This window comes from Echinops telfairi, unplaced genomic scaffold (assembly GCF_000313985.2).
Source record: "Echinops telfairi isolate 266 unplaced genomic scaffold, ASM31398v2 ScPeMD7_7424;HRSCAF=8462, whole genome shotgun sequence".
Classification (NCBI taxonomy): domain Eukaryota; kingdom Metazoa; phylum Chordata; class Mammalia; order Afrosoricida; family Tenrecidae; genus Echinops; species Echinops telfairi.
In genome coordinates, this window is record NW_022111324.1 from 31,401,773 (window position 1) to 31,423,090 (window position 21,318).

A 21,318-nucleotide genomic window follows, 5' to 3' on the forward strand; every position below is an offset into this window, starting at 1 on the left:
TGCTTTACACAATTGATCTATGTATTGTGATGAATTGTATGAGCCCCAATAAATTGATTAAAAAAAAAAAAGAAAATAATAGTACATATTTTTATTGTATCATGACACAGGGATAACACGAAACTGCTCATTTCTTTTTGGTGGTTCAAGACCAACAGAGGAAGAAGGTTAAGTTTGTCTGCTTCCATAAGATTCACAGTCTCCATAATCTTACATAGGGTCTGTCTGAGTCAGAATCCAGTCTATGGTAGAGATTTTGATTTGGTGTATTAGAACTAGGATTACAAAACAATAGAATTTCATGTTCATAAATTAGGAGAAACTGTATTCAAATGTCTTTTCAAATTCTAGAATGCATGCAATTGTTATTATTGAGACAGTTACCCAACCATTCTTTGGCCATCACTTAAAAAAGTTTTCTGCTTTTTCAGGGAATTAATACTGACTGTTACATTTGCTCACAGTGTTTACAGAAAATATTTAAACCTGAGAATTCCATCATTCTATGCCACAGATTATGAAAGAAATATTGATAAATAACTAGAACTCTAAATTTCAGTCCATGATAATCATTACTGTAATTACTCTAGGTAACAATAAATAAAAATAAAGTAATTTATTAACTTAATTTTCCTACCTAAAGGTTGATATAATTATTCATACTTTCATACATTCATTATTCAGAGTTTATTGGTAGTTCTAAAATAATTGGTTTATGAGTTAATATATATGCATATGTTTCATAATAGCATAATACTTAATATTTTGAAAGATATATATGAACTAAATAAATTATTCAATGATGACACATGTGGTAGTTACATAATCTGGTGTCAATTTGAGACTTGAGAGGATTAAAAGTGAAGGGGTGGTGTCTAGTCTGTCAATTGGATCATAGCCAATGAGGCCTCTGTGTGGGCCTGGCCTTCTCCTGAAGATTCTGGGATCTCCTGTATTTTCCTCCTTGGAGACGGGAGACACTTCTCTCTCTCTGCTCACTCCTTGAGAGAAGCTCTACTGACAAGACACATAGCGCTGCACCCTAGGAACTGGAGAAGCCACATGGAACTATCCTGATGCAACCAGACCTGTGGAGCTGGAGAAGCTATAGAGAGACCCCTGCCAGCATTGATATGCTTACAATGCCACTGAATCTACAAGACTTCTAACCCACTGGCCTCTGGTCATCCTGCATTTGGCATCATGACATGTATTTCATGAGTTTGAAGAGGACTTTATAGATTGGTACCGGACATATGGGCTAATACTGGACTAATGGACTTGATCTGGACTGGGCTCAGATGTTTTCTCAACATTCAACTTCTCTTGTATATAAACCTCTTTCTCATATACATGTGAGTGACTATGAATTTATTGCTCTACCCAAACTAACACAACACACTACTTATTAATATTGCTTTTAGTTATTAAATGGAAAACTATGATCTCACAGAAGTGAATACTGAGTTTGAACATTACTTAGTTCTACACCATTAGAACTGACCCTTACCTAGCATGATATTCTGTGTCAATGACAATCCTACATCTTGTTTTCCTATAATCATAGTAACATTTCGCAGCAACATTATTTAATGCACTTGGTGAATATAAGAAGGGATCTTGGTATACATAGCAGTGAATGAACTGACTGATAGTAATGGTTTGAAAAAGCTGGATGATGTGTTCCATCTTCTTTTAACCTATGTATTTGTGACAGAATTGAATTACTTGATATGTCTTTTCTTTTTTAATCATTTTATTGGGGGCTCATAAAATTCTTATCACAATCCATACATCAATCGAATGAGGCATGTCATATGTTGACTTCATTCTCTTCTAGACATTTATTTTCTCTTGAGCCCTCGGTACCAGCTCTCCCCCGCCCCCCCACATAACCCCCTGATAGATTGTACATTGTTATGATTTTCATCTATTACAGCAACCACTGTGTCCCTCCCCCCATGTTTTCTGTTGTTCTTCCCCCTGTCAAGGGGTGTATGGTTATGTGTCAATCATTGCGATTGGTTCCCCCTTTCTTCCTCTCCCCCACTTCCCCTTACCCTTCTGGCATCACCGTTCTCACTCCTGGATTCTGTGTGTCATGAGTTCCCAGACCTTTCTATACCTGTGCACAAGTTCCAGTCTAGTCTGAACTGGGAAGCAGCACTGGGGTCATGGTAGTGGGGGTGGTGGTGAGGAAGCCTCAAGGAACCAGACCAATATAGTGTGTTTCACTGATGCTTTATATTTATAGTCTTTGTAACTATCCCTGAATGATTGATGGGCTGTATAAATAAGGTGAATGGACATCAATGAGGCAATTAATCAGTTTTTCTATTCCACTGTTTCTACAATAAGCCATCTCAGAAGCGGAATCACGAAATCCTATGACAACAAATAAAGAATATCCACCAGCAAAGTTCTTTATATCTTTCTTTCCAGAGAAATAGCTGTGGCAGCAGAAGCAGCACAAAACTGTTGACTTCCAAGTCCAAAAAACAAAGCTAAACTCACTGCCATGCTTGATTCCTACTTACAGTGTTTATGGGAGCAGGAAATGACTCATCTTTTTCCCACACAGTTGCTGGTGGTTTTGAACTGCTGACCTTGTGAATAGCAGCCCAAAGCGTAACTCTATACCACCAGAGGTCCTGGTTCAAGGAAGGCATAAAGCTGAGTGCCTTCGGTCAAGAGGCTAGATTGAAAAGTGTGGTGTCTTTTGGGCATTTCTCAGTGGAAAAGAAGCTTTTCAATATTGCCCTACCAGGTGAGAAGCCAAGGCGCTGTGTAGCTGAGGGGACAGGGACTAAATAGAGATGCACCTTTAGGCATAAGTATCAAGAGAATCTGTAGACAAAAAGAACTGTATTCTTGACATTTTGAATACTGAGTTGTAACCTCTAAACTTCCCTAGTAAACCCCTCCATCCTAAGTGCGATTTATGCACTGTGAGTTCTATCCAGCCCTTACAGATGATTACTGAATGGAGTAAACGTGAATGTATCACAGAAAGGATGCTTGAAGTCAGAATTGGGTAAAGAAATTTGAGAGGTGCAGGTATATCTGAGAAATTACAAAATATGCGAATTGAGGTTACTCCAAAATATTACACTAATAATGAGGGTGATAGAACTAACCAACTGAAACTATATTCCACTTTTAATGGTCCATAAAGTGAAGCTCTGAATCCAAAAGGCTGTCTTGAGATACAGATTATTTAGGTTGTGGAATTTAATGCAATTTATCTGGTTGGATTTGGAATTTGCTTGGTGCCAACCACTCCATTATTGCTTCTATTTTCACCACTGTTGAACAAAAATTTTTATAAAATTTTTATCTTATGTCTGCCCACAAGCAAATTTCTGAACTAATAACTTATTTTCTCATTTCCTAAATTCACAGATGATGATGGATTTTGGCATAGAATGAATTATCCTTGTAGTCACTTTATGTAAAATCTCCATAATTTAGATTTAGAAATGTAGGATGTGTGATCTGATGAGAACTAAATAGGGTTTTTCACATGAGCTGATGCAAGAAGGATTGTGATTCTAGGGACACTGGAATGCACTGAGTGTATTTTCCACTCACTTAAAAAGAATCTTTTTGGGGGTCTATAAATGGACTTTTGTAACCTTAATGATGCCTTTCCAACGTTATATATATCCTATTCCTTAGGATCAGTTAATATATTACATTGCGTGGCACTTGTACAATGTAGCTATATCAAGGATATTGATATCAGGAGCTTATTCTGGATTATCTGAGTAGATTCATGTAATCATAAGGTTTCTCAAAAGATGGAAGTAGGGGATTCTAGAATCAGAGAAAGCCATATTTCAATTGAGAAAAAAAAGAGATTAGAATATGCTATACTTCTGATATGGTGACTACAGGGTATAGCTATGATTGAAGAATGTACACTTCCTTTATAGAACAAAAAAGACCAGGGGACACTTTCTCCCCTAGTGAAATAGCACAGCCCCATTAACACTGTGATTGTGGAACTCTTCTCCTCCAGATCTGGAAGAGCATGATTATGTTATTTGTTACAACAGTAATAGAAAACTAAATAGTATCAAAAGGACAAAAAACCAGTATACTATATAAAAAATTCAAGTTTTCTACTTTTCACACTGAAAAAAATATTTGGTAGACATTTTATAGGATCCAAAAATATATAAAGATATTCTACATTCAGTGATTGGGTAATTTAATGTGCTCAAAATGGCAATAATCCACAAATTCAATACAATTACTCTTAAAATGTGATGACTTTTTTCTGTTTTGTTTTTTTGAATGATAAACATTACCGAAATGTGAGGTGATAATGTGAGAAAAGCACAATAGTATAAGCAACCGGGAAAAACTAGAAAAACATTGGGGATCCACATTTCCTTATTTCAAAATGTACAATAAAGCTATGATGTTCTAGAATGTGTGCTTGCAAGATAAATATAAACATTTGGTTATAATAGTTGTCTTTGTCTTCTTGAACTGCCATTTGAAATTTTCTATTCAGCTCTTTGACTTCATCCTTTCTTCTATTTACTTTAGCTACTCTAGGATTATTAGCAAGTTTCACAGTCTTATCCAACATCCACTTTGAACTTTACTTTCTTACGTATCTATTTAATGACTTTTTTTCTTTCTTCATGAATGATTGTTTTGATGTCCACCCACGTACTTGCAACTCAGGTGTGATAGACACAAGGTTGCATTTTGTCTCTTTGGGGATTTTTTATTTCCTTCACTTTATTCTGAACTTATATGTAAGCAGTTGATAGCCTGTTCTACACAGTGCCTATCCTGGTTTTAGCTGCTGATATTGAGCTTCTCCTTTGTGTTTTCCCACAGATGTAGTCAATCTAGTTCCCTGTATTCCATCAAGAGAAGTCCATGTGTGTTAGACAGGGTTCTCGAGAGAGACAAAACCAGATTGCTAGTAATTATATGTATATATTTATAAAGACAGATACATATATAACACAAGAAAATGAACTGTTAAATTATATACAGATGATAGATATATAACCCAAGAAATGAACAGTTAAATTATAAATCAGTACAAATGGCTCAGTGCAACTTACTCCTGTGAGAGAGAGTTGTGAGACACTGGCAGTCCTTTCATTCTTTAGGGCCGCTAGGTCCTCCTCTGTAGAGAGAGCTAGGCTATATAAGCACAGCAGCAAATAGCAAGGCAGGTCACCAACTGTCAGCCAGGTCACCAACCGTCAGTCCCCAGCTCCAGATATGTACATTCCAATCGTGTGGTCTTAAAGGGACCTCAACTTAGAGTGACACAGTCCATTGGCTAGGCGTCCCACAGGTAGTATAGCCTGTAAATTGAGGCACAGAACAAGCAAGGCAGCCCTACACTGGTCCGATGATCAAAGAGTGAGAGACATGAAAGATGAGGCTCACCGAGCCATTTATCTCTCCGCCCTTCAATAAATCCCACTTGTGTTTATTGGCCAGGCTGGCACAATAAACTAACTATCTCACCATGTTTATAATCAATCTCCTTTTGTGTTGTTGAAAAAATGTATTTGTTATCAGCAAGTTTGTCGTCTTCAAAAATTCTACCTTGAGTTCTCCAGCTTCATTTCTATACCGTCTATATTTTCCAACTACTGTTCCTTGCTCTTTGTTTCCAACTATTGCATTCTATTTAGAAATAATTATCAATGCATTTTGTTGGCATGTTTGATCAATTTTGACTAAATTTATTAGTAGGATTCTTTGATTTCTTCATCACTAACTTTGAGTAATGTACTGATTAGATTTCCTTGAAGGTGGAAAGATACAATTCTACCACACAGCATTGTACTTCATGATGGATTTAGTAGTATTCTCTCTAACAATGAATGTCATGTTTGATAGTTACATACATTCATGTCAACTTGAAGCTATAGAAACTTGTAGGAATGGTATTCAACCTGTCAACCAGGTCATGTACCTGATGTGGGTTTACCCTTCTCATAAGGAGGGTTCTGGGCACCATCCCTTCTTTCTCTGCCTTCATCTTCCTGTTGGCTGACCCTCACTGTTGCCAGAGCCCAGAGATGTAATCACTGAAATTGGATCCACATGACATTGCACCCACCAGCGTGTGATCATCTTGCATTCTGCATCATTACATATGGCTGCGTCAATCTGAAGAGGCACTTATTGACTACTATTGGACAAGTGAACATGAGTTGGACTGGGTTGGGATATTTTCTTGATAAATAATCACTTCTTGATATAAATATCTTTCTTACACTTATATGAGTGTTACTGAATTTATTTATCTAATCAGCCTGATCTCACATACATGCCATTCCTCTAGATTGTGCTATTCCTCTTTGCTTGTGTTCTTTCTGGCATAGTAAATCATTTGATTTTTCTGATTCAAAATGGCCAAGACCAGCCCATTTTCATTCACTAATGCCTAGGGTGTCCATCTTTATATGTTCCATTTCATTTTTGACCACTCTAGTTTTTCTGAATTCGTACTTCACACGTTGCAAATTTTAATCATAGGAAGATATCACAGCTATTTCTTCTCCCCTTGAGTGGTTCCACATCTGCAAATGAAGATCCTGAAGGCGCTACTTCTACACACTTTACCCAGCTCTTGTCACCATGGTCAACTCTCCTTCCAGAAAGAAGCTCCTCTTCAGTCACCTTTCAAGTGCCCTCAGATGTGAGAGGCCCATCATCTGGCAGCATCTCTTACAACCTCCTGATTCCTTTGTTTAGGCTTTCAGGATCTGACAATGCTTCTCAATTATGCATAAGATATTCAATGGCTTCTTCCTTGGAATTGGGGTGGTGAATCCTTCATTTTATGTTGTTAGGCTAGAAGCTCTCCTGTTCACTTTGGGTGACCCTGGTGTCATTTGTAATACCAGTGACATAACTTCTGGGATAAAACAAACAAAGAAGCAAAAACAAGCCACCACAGCATGACAAAGTGACAGACAAGTGGTGGACATCATGATTAGAGGAAGGTTTATGAAAAGTCTGTGATATGTAGATGACAACTTTGCTTGCTGAAAGCGCAAAGGATTAGAAGGAAGTACTTATTAAAGTGTAGCCTATAGTATGGGCTTCAGTTCAATGTATAGATATCCCAAATCCTGGTCCAATAGACAATATGATAAACGGAGAAAAATGTGTCACGTATTTCATTTTACTTAAACTTACAATCAATATTCCTGAAAGTAGCAACCAATAAATCAAATAACGTATTGCCTTGGGTTATTCAGCTGCACAACACTCCTATATAGTGTTGAGAGCAAGGATGTTACTTTGAGGATTAAGGTATGCCTGACCCAAGCCCTGGTAATTTCAATTGTCTTATATGTATGTATGGCAATTAATAAAGAAGACCTAGGAAAAGTCAATGAATTTGAATTATGCAGCGGGTGAAGAAAATTGAAAGCGCTGTGGACTACTAGAAGTAGAAACAGCTCTCTCTTGGAGAAAGCACAATACTAATGCTCTTTAGAAACAAGGATAACAAGCATTCATCTCATGAATTTTGGACATGTTTTCAAGTGAGCTAATCCCTGGATAAGAACATTCTAGTTGATAAAGTAGAAGAAGTAAGTGAAAGGAGACCATTGCCTCGATGGATTGACACCATAACTGTAACAGTGGACTCAACATGACGATCAGAAGATGATGTGGAACCGGGCATATTTGGTTCTGCGGTAGACAGAGGGCCCCTCCCAACAGCAACATTGTTTATTAAAAGGGCTACTGTTTTACATTTGATGTATTTTATTGCTTTGGGAAATATGATTTTACTAACTGTATCTTCCATTTCTTAAAGTATCAGACTCAAAAAACATACATAATATCTACTCTTGGAATCATTTGTGTAAATTGTCTAAAACCGCTCCCAGGAATAGATTTTTGCTTTTTTTTGAATACAGTGGTTGTTATGTGCTTTTAATTTGCTTCATCGTGTGCTTTAGGAAAGATAATATTGACTTATGAATTTTAGATATAGGGAGTTATATATAATATAATTATAATTTATTCACTTTTATTTAAAACTCTTATTTCTATCTTAGGACTATCATATTTGAAGACACACTTTTAAAAGTTAGAATTGAACCTCTTCAATGGATCCTCTTCTTTTTTAAAAACAAGTTAGGGTCCTTTATTGGCCTTCACTAGAAATGACAGGATTCTTTTCCTAATGACCTGAGAACTTTGTCTGCTGGCACTCATAAAGAGCTGATCCCTATGTGACCTGGCAGCTTCTGGCTGCTAAACCAGCTGGCACCCACCGGGACTTGACTAATGTCACTTCCAGTGTCCTGGCAACCTGTTTTTGCCTTTCCCTGCTGTCACTCCTGACAATTTCAGTTCTTTCTTGAGTCTTCTAGGTGAGGATCCGACACCTAATAATACTGTAAGGGTAATCCCAATATTTCATCACCTGTCAGCTGCCTTAGCCAATTGAACTCAAATTAGAAACCTTTTCAGACCTCAAGGTTCTGGGTTTTCTAAACTGAAATCAAGATGGATAAAGCACAAAATTCCAGAATTTACCAGATTTTTACTCAGAATAAAATTGTGTAGCCATCTTTCAGAGGTGACTCTCTAGGATACTAAATGGAGATAGCTTTAATGGTCTCTAGTTTGTAGTACAGAGGTTTGAAACAACAGATGGGAATGTTGTCTCTCCACGTGACTGTGGAGAATATTCGCATCTGAATGACATAGTGCCAGTATGTGTAGAGAACCATATCATGAATTAAATTGCTTCATGAACAGATGCTGTACTACTCTGGAATATAATAGAAGAGGCAGCATTGGGTTAAAGCTACATGTAGCTTCCCTGTGGAATGCATTCATTTGTACTATAAAAAGAATTATTTTAAAAGAGAAACTATCAATCATTAATAAGGCATCTTTCTCTAGGTTAAAAAGGAGACCCTTGTGTGGCTTATTGGTTCATTAACTTCCTCATAATTGGCTTTTCAAAGAGCTTATCTCTCATATATTTCTAAAGATATTCAGGTTGTAATATAATTCTATAGCTCTATGTTCTCATACTCATAGGGAAAGGGTAACTCTTTTCTATCTCATTGAAAGAGTATTGTAGGAAAATCCTCCAAAACAAATATAAGGATATTCCAGAAGCAAAGTTTAATTTAATTAAATTATTTTTTTCTTTTTAGCAAAATCAGTGTGTAGCAATTCTGATTCTATTCAATGTAGACAGCAGATTATTTTTGGTTTTATGTTTATAGTCTCCAATTTCATTTGCCATTCCTTTTATCAGCACACATTTCCTTCTTTATACATTGCCTGATAATTTTGCATGTTGAGTTAGTGTGATCATTTTTAAATCATCATCAATATTTTTCATATTGAATTTTATTCAAATTCCTGGGTTGTTATAAATTTTATATTTCATGTTTTCGCAAACTTTTTTTACTTCTTTGTTTTTACTTAAAATTATTTAGCTATATATTACATACATATATACAATTTATAATATGAAATTAGCTAATATTTGATAGTGGTTAGTTTATTTTAGGGTTACCTTTTCATTTTATTGTTTGTTGGGCTTCTATTTAATCCTTATTCTTAAAGACTAACCTCTCTAGTCTGGATTCATGTATACTAACCATTTATTTCATATTTGTAGGTGTGTGTTGTTTTTGTTGTTGTTAGGTACTTGTGTTCAACTCAGAGTCACCATAGGTACAAAAGAACAAAACAGTGCTCTCCCAGTGACAGCATCATAATTATTACTATGTGAGTCCCTTGTTGCAAGCTGTTGTTCGTTGCCATGGATTCTGTTCTGATGCATAGTGACCCTATGTACAACAGGACAAAACACTGCCCTCCTGAGCTGTACTATCTCATACTTGTCTTTATGTTTGAGATCAGTATTGTAGCCACAGTGTAAATTCATTTTGTCGAAGGTCTTCCTCTTCTTTGCTGCCATCTACTTTACCAAGCAAGATGTCTTTCTGCAGGGACTCGTATCTCTTTACAACGTGCCCAAAGTACTTGAGATGAGATCCTTCCATCCTTGCCTTTAAGGAACATTCTGGCTGTAGTTATTCTACAACAGATGTGTTTCTTCTTTTGGCAGTCTGTGGTCATTTCAATATCCTAAACAAGCACTACAATTCAAATACACTTATTCTTCTTACCTCTTGTAATCAATGTCAAGCTCTTACATGGATATCAGGCAATTGAAAACAACATGGTTTGGATCAGGTACACCTCAGTCCTCAAAGGAACCTCTGTGATCTTCCACACTTTGAAGAGATCATGTGATGGAAATTTACCCAATGGAATCCCTCCTTTGATCTCTTGACTGCTGCTTCTATGAGCATTGATTATAGATCCAAGCAAGATGAAACAATTGACAATGCCAATCTTTTATTTACCATGATGTTACCTACTGGTCCAGTGTAAAGTATTTTGGTCTGTTTTACACTGAATTGCAATCTATATTAAGGGATGCAATCTTTGATCTTCAAAACAAGTACTCCAGGTCCTCTGTACTTTCAGCAAGCAAGATTGTCATCTACATACCTCAGCTGGTTAGTAAGCCTCCCTCCAATCCTGATGCCTCCTTCTTCGTATATTATATTACAGATTCTGTAATTATTTGCTCAGCATATAGACTGAATATGTATGATGAGAAGATACAACACTACACACACCTTTCCTGATTTTAAATAGCATTCCCTGGTTCTGTTTGCCCCAATGCCTCTTGATCCAAGTACAAATTCTGAATGAGCACAATGAAGTGTTCTGGAATTCCCATTATTCTCAAAGTTATCTATAGTTTTATATGATTCATACCACCAAATGCCTTAGCATAGCCAATTAAATTCTTCTAAATGACTCTCTGGTATTCTCTGCTTTTAGCCAAAATCCATCTGAAGCTAGAGATGATATCCCTTGTTTCATGTCTCCTTCTGAATCTGGCCTGAACCTCTTGCAGCTCCATGTCAGTGCACTGTGGCAAACATTGTTGTGTGACCTTCAGAGGAAGTTCACTTGTCTGTGAAATGAGTGATACTGTTCTGTCATGTGTGCAGTCTTTTGGGTCCCCTCTCTTGGAACAGATAAAATATGGATCTCTTCCCATCAGTTGGCCAAGTAACTATCTTCCAAATTTCCCGATAGAGACAAATGAGTGCTTTCAGTTCCACATCAGATTGTTGAAAACAAAAAAGACAAACACAGTCAAAGATAACATAGGTGGCTGGGACATGCTGAAGTTACATCATTTATGCACATCAAAAGACCTCATCAGGAGAGTAAAACATAAAATGAAAGCTCACAGATTGGGGGGCATGGGGTGGGGAATTTGCCAATACACATTGAACAAGGGTCTAATTACCAAAAAATAGAAAACTCTACAATGGTTAAATAAGGAAAAAAACAATTAATAAATGGGTAAAATACAATTCACCAAAAATGAAGTACAAATAGCTAATAAGCTCATGAAAAAATGCTCAAGATAGCTAGATATCAGGGAGATGAAAATTAAAACCACAATGAAATAGCAGTTTATACCCACAATGGTAGCCCAATTAAAATAGAAAAAAATAAATGCTGGAGACAATGTGGACATATTAGAACTTGTATACACTATTGTGTATATAAACATATAACCACTGTGGAAAACAAAATGGTGATACTTAAAGCAACTGGGAATTGAAAACCTATAAAACCTAGTAATACCAATAGTAGGCATAGAAATAAGAGACACAATGAGTGGATGTTTGCCTTCACATATATATAGCAGCACAGTCCACAATATCAAGAAACTGGAAGAAACCCAAATGCCTAATAGTGGAAGAATGACTAAAGACACTATGGTACATATGCACAGTGATGAAAACATGAAACACCACAAGACATGGAAGCATCTGGAAACCACTTTGTTGAGTGAAGTTAGTCTACTGCAGAATGGCAAATATTGTATGAGTCCACTACTATAAGTAGAAACACCAATGACACTAATCTTAGAGACTAATTTCCACAAAATGTAGAAAGTCTCCCTACTGGCCATGCCTCACGCCCTTTATGTGCACTTCATAAATATCATCTCATAAAAGAACAACTCATATTGGCTGGGGTCTCTCCTGCAAGAAAGGGAGAGGCGAGAAGGCCTTCCACTTGCTACTATAGAACATTGAGACAAGCTGTGATAAATCAATAGCCCCTCCACAGGACTAAGAGGAGAACCTCATTGGAAAATCATGTTAAGACAAAGGGAGGGGAGCTTCTCCATTTCAGAAGAGGCACTGACATTTCTGTGGGCGGTGCGGTGGGTAAATGGAAGGAACAAGCTCATATTGGGAAGGAATGCCAACAGTAATTGTTGGGAGCCTAAGGGAACAATAAATTTATTTTATTTTTCTAGGTAGACTACAAATATGTTTCTACCCAACCCTATGTGAACCATGCCTTGGGCTAAACACTTTGATGACCTTAGATGCTGGCCTTATGGGCAACATAGCATCACCCAAGGGCCACACGAGGAGGAGTCAACATGGAAGCCCAACTGAATGAATTGGGCCCTATCTCAAAACTACCTGTGCTTAGATTTAGGACTGAAACACTCTAATAGCAGAGGAATCAAAGGGGGGCTGCCCAAAGACTGTGGATCTGGCGGTCATTAGACCTTGGGTGGGACCGTCGGCTTAGTGGTTGCCCTATGAAATGCAACTCAGGACCCCCATGTATTGTGTACTTCAATGCTCCCCTTACACGGACGAGTTTTAATCTGTGATACAAGGAGATTCACTTGTAATAAAGAGACAACAAATTATCCCCTAGCACCAAACTCCATGCTCAGTGTAAACAGAGCTAAATCATTTAAGAAATCCATCTGTACAAAGCAACAATCATAGATTGAAGCTTGCAGTTGGATTGTAGTCACATAAACTCATATCAATGGTTAAAAAATGTTGAAAATGTTCACTTGGTATTCCATTTTATTATTAGGCTGGGTTGCTAGAGAAACAAAACTAGTGAATATATGTACTTTATATCATGAAATAATCTTTTATAAAGAAGGCATCCCCGCTGAGTCCAGTTGAAGTCCATTTGTCCATTGCTAGTCAGAGCCCTCTTCAGGCACACGTATTTGTAGGCTGATGACACACAGGTGGAAGCAGGATTCAAGGTCACAAACAAGTGGGTGCAGAGTCACGTGGATCCAAGGATGGCAGAGCACAGACAGCTAAGAGGTTGGCTTCTAAGGTCAGTGGCCCACATGATATACCTCTGGAGTCAGAGACAGAGTCCCAGCAAAAATGAAAGTGAAGGACAAGAGAGTAAGAAGATCCCCCTTTCTCTCTTAAAGAAAAGGCCACATCAAGGATGCATCATCAGGCTGGGACCTTACTGACCACATCGACAGGTTTCATTCTACCCATACATATGTGCAAATTGACATAAAATCAAACTGCTGCATTCACCAGTTACGGGGACCTTGTTTTTGTCTAATGTACTCAGTGCAGTTTGTACTTCTTCCTTCACTACCCTTGGTTCTTGCTCATTCGCTGCTTCCTGAAATGATGGAATGTGGGCTAGTTCTATTTGGCACAATGACTTTGTGTATTCTTTCCATCTTCTTTTCATACTTGCTGTATCATTCAATATTTTGCTTATAGGAGCATTTTATATTTCAACTAGGGCTAGACTGGGTTTTTTTTTGAAAAATATTCAAAGTACTGTGGACTGCCAAAAGAATAAACTCAAAAAGTTATACTGTCTTGAAAGAAATACAGCCAGGATGATCTTTAGACATTGTTATGATGAATCTTTGTTTATGTATCATGGAAAAATCAGGACCATCCACTCCCTGGAAAAGCAGATAAATATTTGGTAAAGTAGAGGGGTAGTGAGAAAGAGTAACACCCTCAATGTGATGGAATGGCACAGTGGCTGCAACAATTAGGCAAACATAATAATAATTGCGGGAAAATGCATAAGATGGCAATATTTTATTCTATTCTATGTAGGGTTTCATGAGTTGGAATCAACTTGGTGGCATGTGATAACAAAACTAGCAATGTTAAGCATCGCTGCAATACATATGCCACCATAAGATGTCAAACAGACTGCAGGTGGTAGGTATTTATAGTTAAATCCTATTCCAATTCTAAAATGTTTTATTAAATGTTTTCAAAACTAATACTTTATAGGAGTGTGGGTGACACAGTAGCTAAATGTTCCACTGTTATCCGAAATGGCAATCGTTTGAGCCCACTCACTAGGTATTTCATAGGATAAAGATGTATTGCTCTTTCTCCATAGATACTGAAGCTTTGGAAACTTTATGAGGCTGTTTTGTTGGGTCATTATGAGTTAAAATTGACCCAATGGGCTATACTGTATGAATTACTACTTAATTAGTGTGTTGTCTAATATACCAGACATTAGCATATGTCAGCTTTAAAATATAAGTACTTATTAAAATATAACTTAAACTTTGGTTTCTCTATCATAGCAGCTACATCTCAAGAGCTCAGTAATCACATCTTCCAAGAATATGTATCATTGTAAGCAAAGCAATAGAACATTTCCATCAATTGCAATGGTTTTTTACCCAGTAATATTTCACATTCCTGTAAATTCCTGTAGAGGTGTTGAAAATTAGATAGTTATGTATTTGTATGCTTGACAATGACTGCAGAATATATCAGTCACACTAACAGTGTAAGTTTTCTGAATTTTTTAAACAATACTGCATGCTATTCTTTGTAAAGAAGATAAAATAAGCAGATTCTTCTTATTATAATGTTTATTCATATGATCATAGTTTCAATCATAATTTCATAGATGTCAAAATTTTCACTGGTTATTTAAATTTCATAAAATATCTTTTGATATATTTTATGGAATGTATTTGCACATGTTAGTACATAATCTTTTTATTGTAGTCACTATGACCTAACTTTCTGAACATTTTTGATACAATCAGAAATATATAAATTAAATATGTAAATGTAAATATATCTGCCATTGAGTTGGTTCTGACTCACAGCCACACTATATAGAACTTGTAATGCTGTATAACTTTCTGGGATCAAATAGTCACATCTTTTTCTATAATATCAGCCAGTGGGTTTGAGCCACTGACCTTACAATTAGAATGGCATAGAAAGTTTCATTAAAAAAATATATCAAAATGTGAAACACTTCCTTCCTTTACGTAGCCTTTGTCTAGGTTTATATAATCCTGATGGCTGTGTTTCCATCTCTGTAATCTTTATGTAGTGAATTGTGCTCTTTTCCATTTACATCACATTCAAAAATGGCCATTTTCAAATGTTTCGGAAACTCAAATTGTGTTCCTTTTCAATATTCTTTGATTTTTTGGAACCAAAATATTCTTATAAGGCAAGAGTCAAGCTACAAGACGGGTAAGGTAAGGTTTCCTAACAAAATTATCATAGGACAAAAATTGCTACTCTAGAAAAATGGAGAAGTATTCCTTGGCTCAACTCTCCTGACCTAGACCGATCATCAATGCAATTTTCAATTTTTATAAAGCTTCTTCCTTATAATCTCCAGCAATTATTATGTCCCTCAAGAAAGTACATTAAAATTTCAATTTGTACTTAAAAAAAACAAAAACCATAACCTTCTAAAATACTCATAACCTCTTTGTCTTGAATTTAGTGAGGATTCCCTCATGGGTGACAGATTTGATTATACCTTTAAAAAAGCATCCAAACAAGACTAGACATGTGTATTAGTGCAACACCTTATCTGCACCCATCTACTGATTGAAAAGCCATGTTTTAATACTTTTCTTTGAAATAAGCCCATGAACATATAAGCTGGAACCCTGTAGCAGTGCTTTTTGACTTAGTTTTGCTGTGTTGTTTTTAATCCATATTTCCCCATATTATGGAATGACTCTAGACCATGGCTCAATAAATAGATTGAATTGACCTTGAATTCTACTTCCTGTCTTTCAGCACAATTTCCAGATTCTATTTTCAAATATGTAACAGAAGGTAAGATTGATGTGCAAAGCTCCCAGTCCAATTCCCAAATTCTGGCAGGCCTTCATCCTCTGGACCTGCTCTACTTTGATTAAGTGTTTTTCTAACATTGTTTCCAGGATTTCTGGTATTGAGCCAAAATGAACCAATGTTGTACACTGGAAATTACATTTGTCAGCCACCACTGCCACCAGGTTGTTTTCTTTTCCTTGCTTACAGCATTTTACCCATGGCAGTTATGACTCTCCTCAGAAAAAACAACAACTTTGATATCACCTTTTTTTTTTTAAACTTATATGCTTTCTTATTTTTCAGTGTTTTGTTAATAAAGTGAAAACCCAGTGAATCCCAAATTTAATTCCCTTACCTGTTTGCCTTGGGAAAAAATCAAAGCCCCAAGATACATGTACATCCTAGAGTACCACTTATTAAGATTATGTTTGGGCAGTTTTTAAGTAGGCTCTTGAGTGAAAAGTATCAAGATCTAATCCTTAAAAGTGGCATTTTTATGAGTTTTGAATGTTTACCTTTGAAATGGAGTTCTTTGTCTTGGAATTATAATTTTTATTTATTTATATAGTCATTCAACTGTGTGACAAGAATAACAGTACAATTTAATAATATGATTTTGAGGCCAATTCAAGGAGCCCGGGTGTCAGAGTGTTTATGTGTTGGGCTGTGAACCACAAGGTCAGCAGTTAAAAACCACCAACCACTTGGTCGGGAAAGATGGAACTTTCTCCTCCTGTAAGAAGTCCCAGTTTCTGACACCCACAGGGTCCGTTCCACCCTGCCTTTTAGGGTCTCTAGGAGTCAGAAGTGACTTGATGGCAGTGAGATTTTGAGGCCAATCGGGAAGATATCTTTTAAGAATATTATCTTTTGTTCCAAGTGATTGCTTACAAATGTTAAAAGTAACTTTATTTGAAATGTCTACAAAATTAAAGTAGCTCTTGGGCATCAAATGAATTTCAAATCATAGCCACCCTATATAGAACAGATTAAATTCTATAAATATTTTTTCCCTATAAATCTTTACAGGAGTAGATAGCTTCATCTTTTTTCCCAAGGAGCACTGGCAACTTTGAACCTTTGACCTTGCCCTTAACACCCCAATGATGAGCCCACAAAATCACCAGAGCTTCTAAAGTAATAGCATAACAACTTATAAATTTGATGATCTTGCTGTTATAATTTTGTTTTCTCCAACACAGTTTTGAAAAGTGTTTCAATGATTGCTAAAGGCACGTGACATAAAAGTATTAGGACAATTAGAAAAAAATTGATACTGAAAATGTTGAAGTCGATTTTCAATAAATTTCAAATGTTCCCTCCAATATTGTGAATCAATGGTTTTCTTTTTGTATTTGGGTGTGTTAATTTTAATAAATCCCTCTGACAAAAACAATATGAAAGAATTCTTTAGTGAAAAAACAACTTTTTAAAGTGGTTGTTTTAATTTGATAAACTGGAAAATACATAGATTCTACAGACATTTCTTAAATCTTTAGAAATAAAATATTATAATTAGTCTTATTGAATGCATGAAAGCTTTTATTTCAGCAATTTTTAATTAAGTGAACTAGGTCTGTTTCATGCTGAAACTCTCTAGTTGGTAATGTATGCCTGGATATAAGAAATTCTAAACAAAAGTGATGTATTTTATTGCCCTATAAAGTTTAGTGTAAAAACCCTGGGGATACTGTACAATACCTTTTTCAAACGAATTTTAATAAGAAGAAAATTGCACTAATTTTTAGAAGAAAGAACAATGATCTCTCTTTCAAAACCCAAAGTGGTTTATAAAAACTCGTGTTCTTCCTCCCTACTGGAATACTATCTTTCATATGCAAAGTGCAGAGCTATTTCAGCTGTTAGAAAATTAAGAACACAACTCTTCTGATAAAACTCTTCCTCACCTATAATGACAATGCTCAAAAATAGTAGAAAACAGACAACTTCTTATAGTCCAACTTTTCTCATAAATTTATACTTGTAACATATGTATGTATTAATCATATTTAATTACACATTCAATAAACAGACAAAATTAACCTCAGCTAAAAGTAGCTCACTTATATTTATCACACTGGCTATGCCAGAAACTGTTGGAAGAACACTTCATAACTTATGCCATATATTTCTCCCAAACATCCCACAGAGGAAAGATTGATAGCCGTGCTGTTTCGGCTGTGGTGCCTGGGAGTCCCATAACTCTTAGGTCACTGCCTGGGACTACACAGTGAATGCCGGTCTTGTACCCCGTACAAGTGTTTCTTAAGGAACACTGGCTCTTTGAGCTCCTGCAATTTAGATTCTTAAAATCTTAGAGAAATGTCATAAAAAGGAACAAAACTTTTTTAAAGGACTTTTTTAACCCTTCACGAAGCCTCATTCACAAAATATTTTGTTGTTTTATTTTTCAGTATCAATCAAATTTCCCTAACCTGATAATTGAGACATATATAGTTAAATATTAAATTAGATAATTTATCTTCTTATATCTACATATATACTGTGAATTAAAAAAATAAGTTAATAACTGCACATATTTTCACATAAAAATCAGTAAAATGGAAAAAACTGATTAGTATGTATATATCTCTTAAAGTTGCAGTCCAATGGAGATATTTCATAGGATTGTAATGCAAATTATTCAATGAATTATCCGAAGTAGGTATTTTAAATGATGATTGTGATTCACCAGTGTTCTCATTATGCCATCTAAAATTATTCTTATTATATATACGAAAAGAAAAAGATTTCACTCAAAATGATATCTTCCAGAAGACCAGTGAGCAGTTCAGCCCTCCTTAACAAAATGAGACCATTCCCATAAAACTGTACCACCTCAGAAACTCAAGGAGCAGTTCTACTCTGTCATGCTTGCTAAGAGTCAGAGTCGACTGGGTGTCCATGGTTTTAGTTCCACAATAAGCGTAAGTTGCAGTATCATGCAGGCCTAGCATCTGGCCATTTGAATCAGCATCCATTGAAACGTTCTTCAAACCAGATGAGAGTATCTGACCATAGACTAAAGGCTCAAACATAGACCAAAGGCTCAAACCACGACTCTTGTCTTTTTTTGATGACTGTGATCAGCTGCATTGAGAAAATGCTTCCTAAAAATGCAAATCCACTTACCCAGACCCAGTGGACCCTCAGCAGTGTTTCTAGTGACCTTGGTGAAAATGTTGAAAGTGATTGACATCATGTGGACCATATTTGTTGGTGGAACAATCACAAAACTTTAAAGCACTCCCATCAAATCAATGCTGAATCATAACGACACTATGGGACAGGGTGGAACTGACACTGAATTTCTGAGACTGTAACCCTTTACAGAATAGAAAGATCCATCATTTTCTAGAGGATTAAACAATAGTATAGAGATATAATGAAATCATATCTACACAGAAAATGGCAAACATGATAGTATAGAGATATAAAGGGCAAACAATAGTATAGAGATATAATGAAATCATATCTGCACAGAAAATGGCAAATATAATGTATGGTCTAAATCCAACTATCAAGTGTTATAAAATATAACAGACCACCTCACTATTGCCCTGCTCCACTCTCAGCCGCCCTGGCTTGTCATGGTCATATCCTTCATGACCTAGTTAAAACATTGTATAAAACTGTTCCAGGCCCTCTGGTAGCACTTCAAAGAGTTTCTGAAAGACAGACTTCTCTCCCCTTGGAGAGATTTCTGAAACTTGGAAGCCATACATGCCTCCTGCAGGCAAAGAGCCTGTCCCACTCCCCCTCTGACCAGCCAGGAGGTCCCCCGGCCATGGATTCCTCTCTATTCAAAAGCTAGTGCAGTCATTCTCTTCAGCTTGTAAAACAGCTTATTGTACATTATGGTTCATCCTCTTGAGACAGATTCTTTCTCTGTGGTTGATGTGACTAAACATATGTGTTAACTAGTATACACACAGCAAGGTAACCCTCTGTTATGCAGCATGTCCCACAGGGAGTTGGCTCTGGGCCCCAAGCGTAAGTCATTCTTGTGAGTTGTCCTATTTCATATGTGTTGGCAAGCCATGTCGCTTACTTTTGTGAAAAATAAACCTTTAAAAAAAAATCATTTTATTAGGGACTCATACAACTCTTATTACAACCCATACATACATCAATTGTGTAAAGTACATTTGTACATTCATTACCCTCATCATTCTCAAAACATTTGCTCTCCACTTAAGCCCCTGGCATCAGCTCCTCATTTTTTTCCCATCCCTCCCCTCTACCCCCTTCCTCAATTAGCCCTTGATAATTTATAAATTATTATTTGGTCATATCTTGCCCTGTCTGACGTCTCCTTTCACCCACTTTTCTGTTGTCCGTCCCCCAGGGGGGAGGTCACATGTAGATCCTTGTAATCGGTTCCCCCTTTCCAACCCACTCTCCCTCTACTCTCCCAGTATCGCCACTCTCACCACTGGTCCTGAAGGGATCATCCCCCCTGGATTCCCTGTGTTTCTAGTTCCTATCTGTACCAGTGTACATCCTCTGGTCTAGCCAGACTTGCAAGGTAGAATTTGGATCATGATAGTAGTGGCTGGGTGGTGGGAGAGTGGGGGGTGGGAGAGGAAGCATTTAGGAACTAGAAGAAAGTTGTAGTTCTCATTGTTGCTACATCACACCCTAACTGGCTTGTCTCCTCCCCGAGATCCCTCTGTAAGGGGATCTCTAGTGACCTACAAATGGGCTTTGGGTCTCCACTCCGCACTCCCCCCATCATTCACTATGGTAAGATATTTTGTTCTGATGATGCCTTTTACCTGATCCCTTCGACACCCTCGTGATTGCACAGGCTGGTGTGCTTCATCCATGTGGGCTTTGTTGCTTCTGAACTTGATGGCCACTTGTTTACCTTCAAGCATTAAGACCCCATACCCTATACCTTTTGATAGCTGGGCACCATGAGCTTTCTTCGCCACATTTGCTTATGCACCCATTTGTCTTCAGTGATTGTATCATGGAAGTGAACACACAATTATATGATTTTTGTTCTTTGATGCCTGATAACTGATCTCTTCAGGACCGCATGATCACACAGGCTGGTGTGTTCTTCCATGTGGGTTTTGTTGCTTCTGAGCTAGATGGACGCTTGTTTACCTTCAAGCTTTTAAAACCTCAGATGCTATATCTTTTGATAGCCAGGCACCATCAGCTTTCTTTACCACATTTGCTTATTCCCCTGCTTTGTCTTCAGCGGTTGTGTCGGGAAGGTGAGCATCATAGAATGCCAATTTAATAGAAGAAAGTATTCCATTTGTTGAATTTAATATCTAGTTTAATAAACTAG

The 21,318-nt window shown here is 36.8% G+C and overlaps 1 pseudogene; it reads left to right on the top strand.

Annotated features, from left to right (window-relative positions):
* The first annotated feature begins 14,673 nt into the window (after positions 1-14,673).
* Positions 14,674-19,666, top strand: LOC115872350 (annotated as a pseudogene).
* The last annotated feature ends 1,652 nt before the right edge of the window (positions 19,667-21,318 follow it).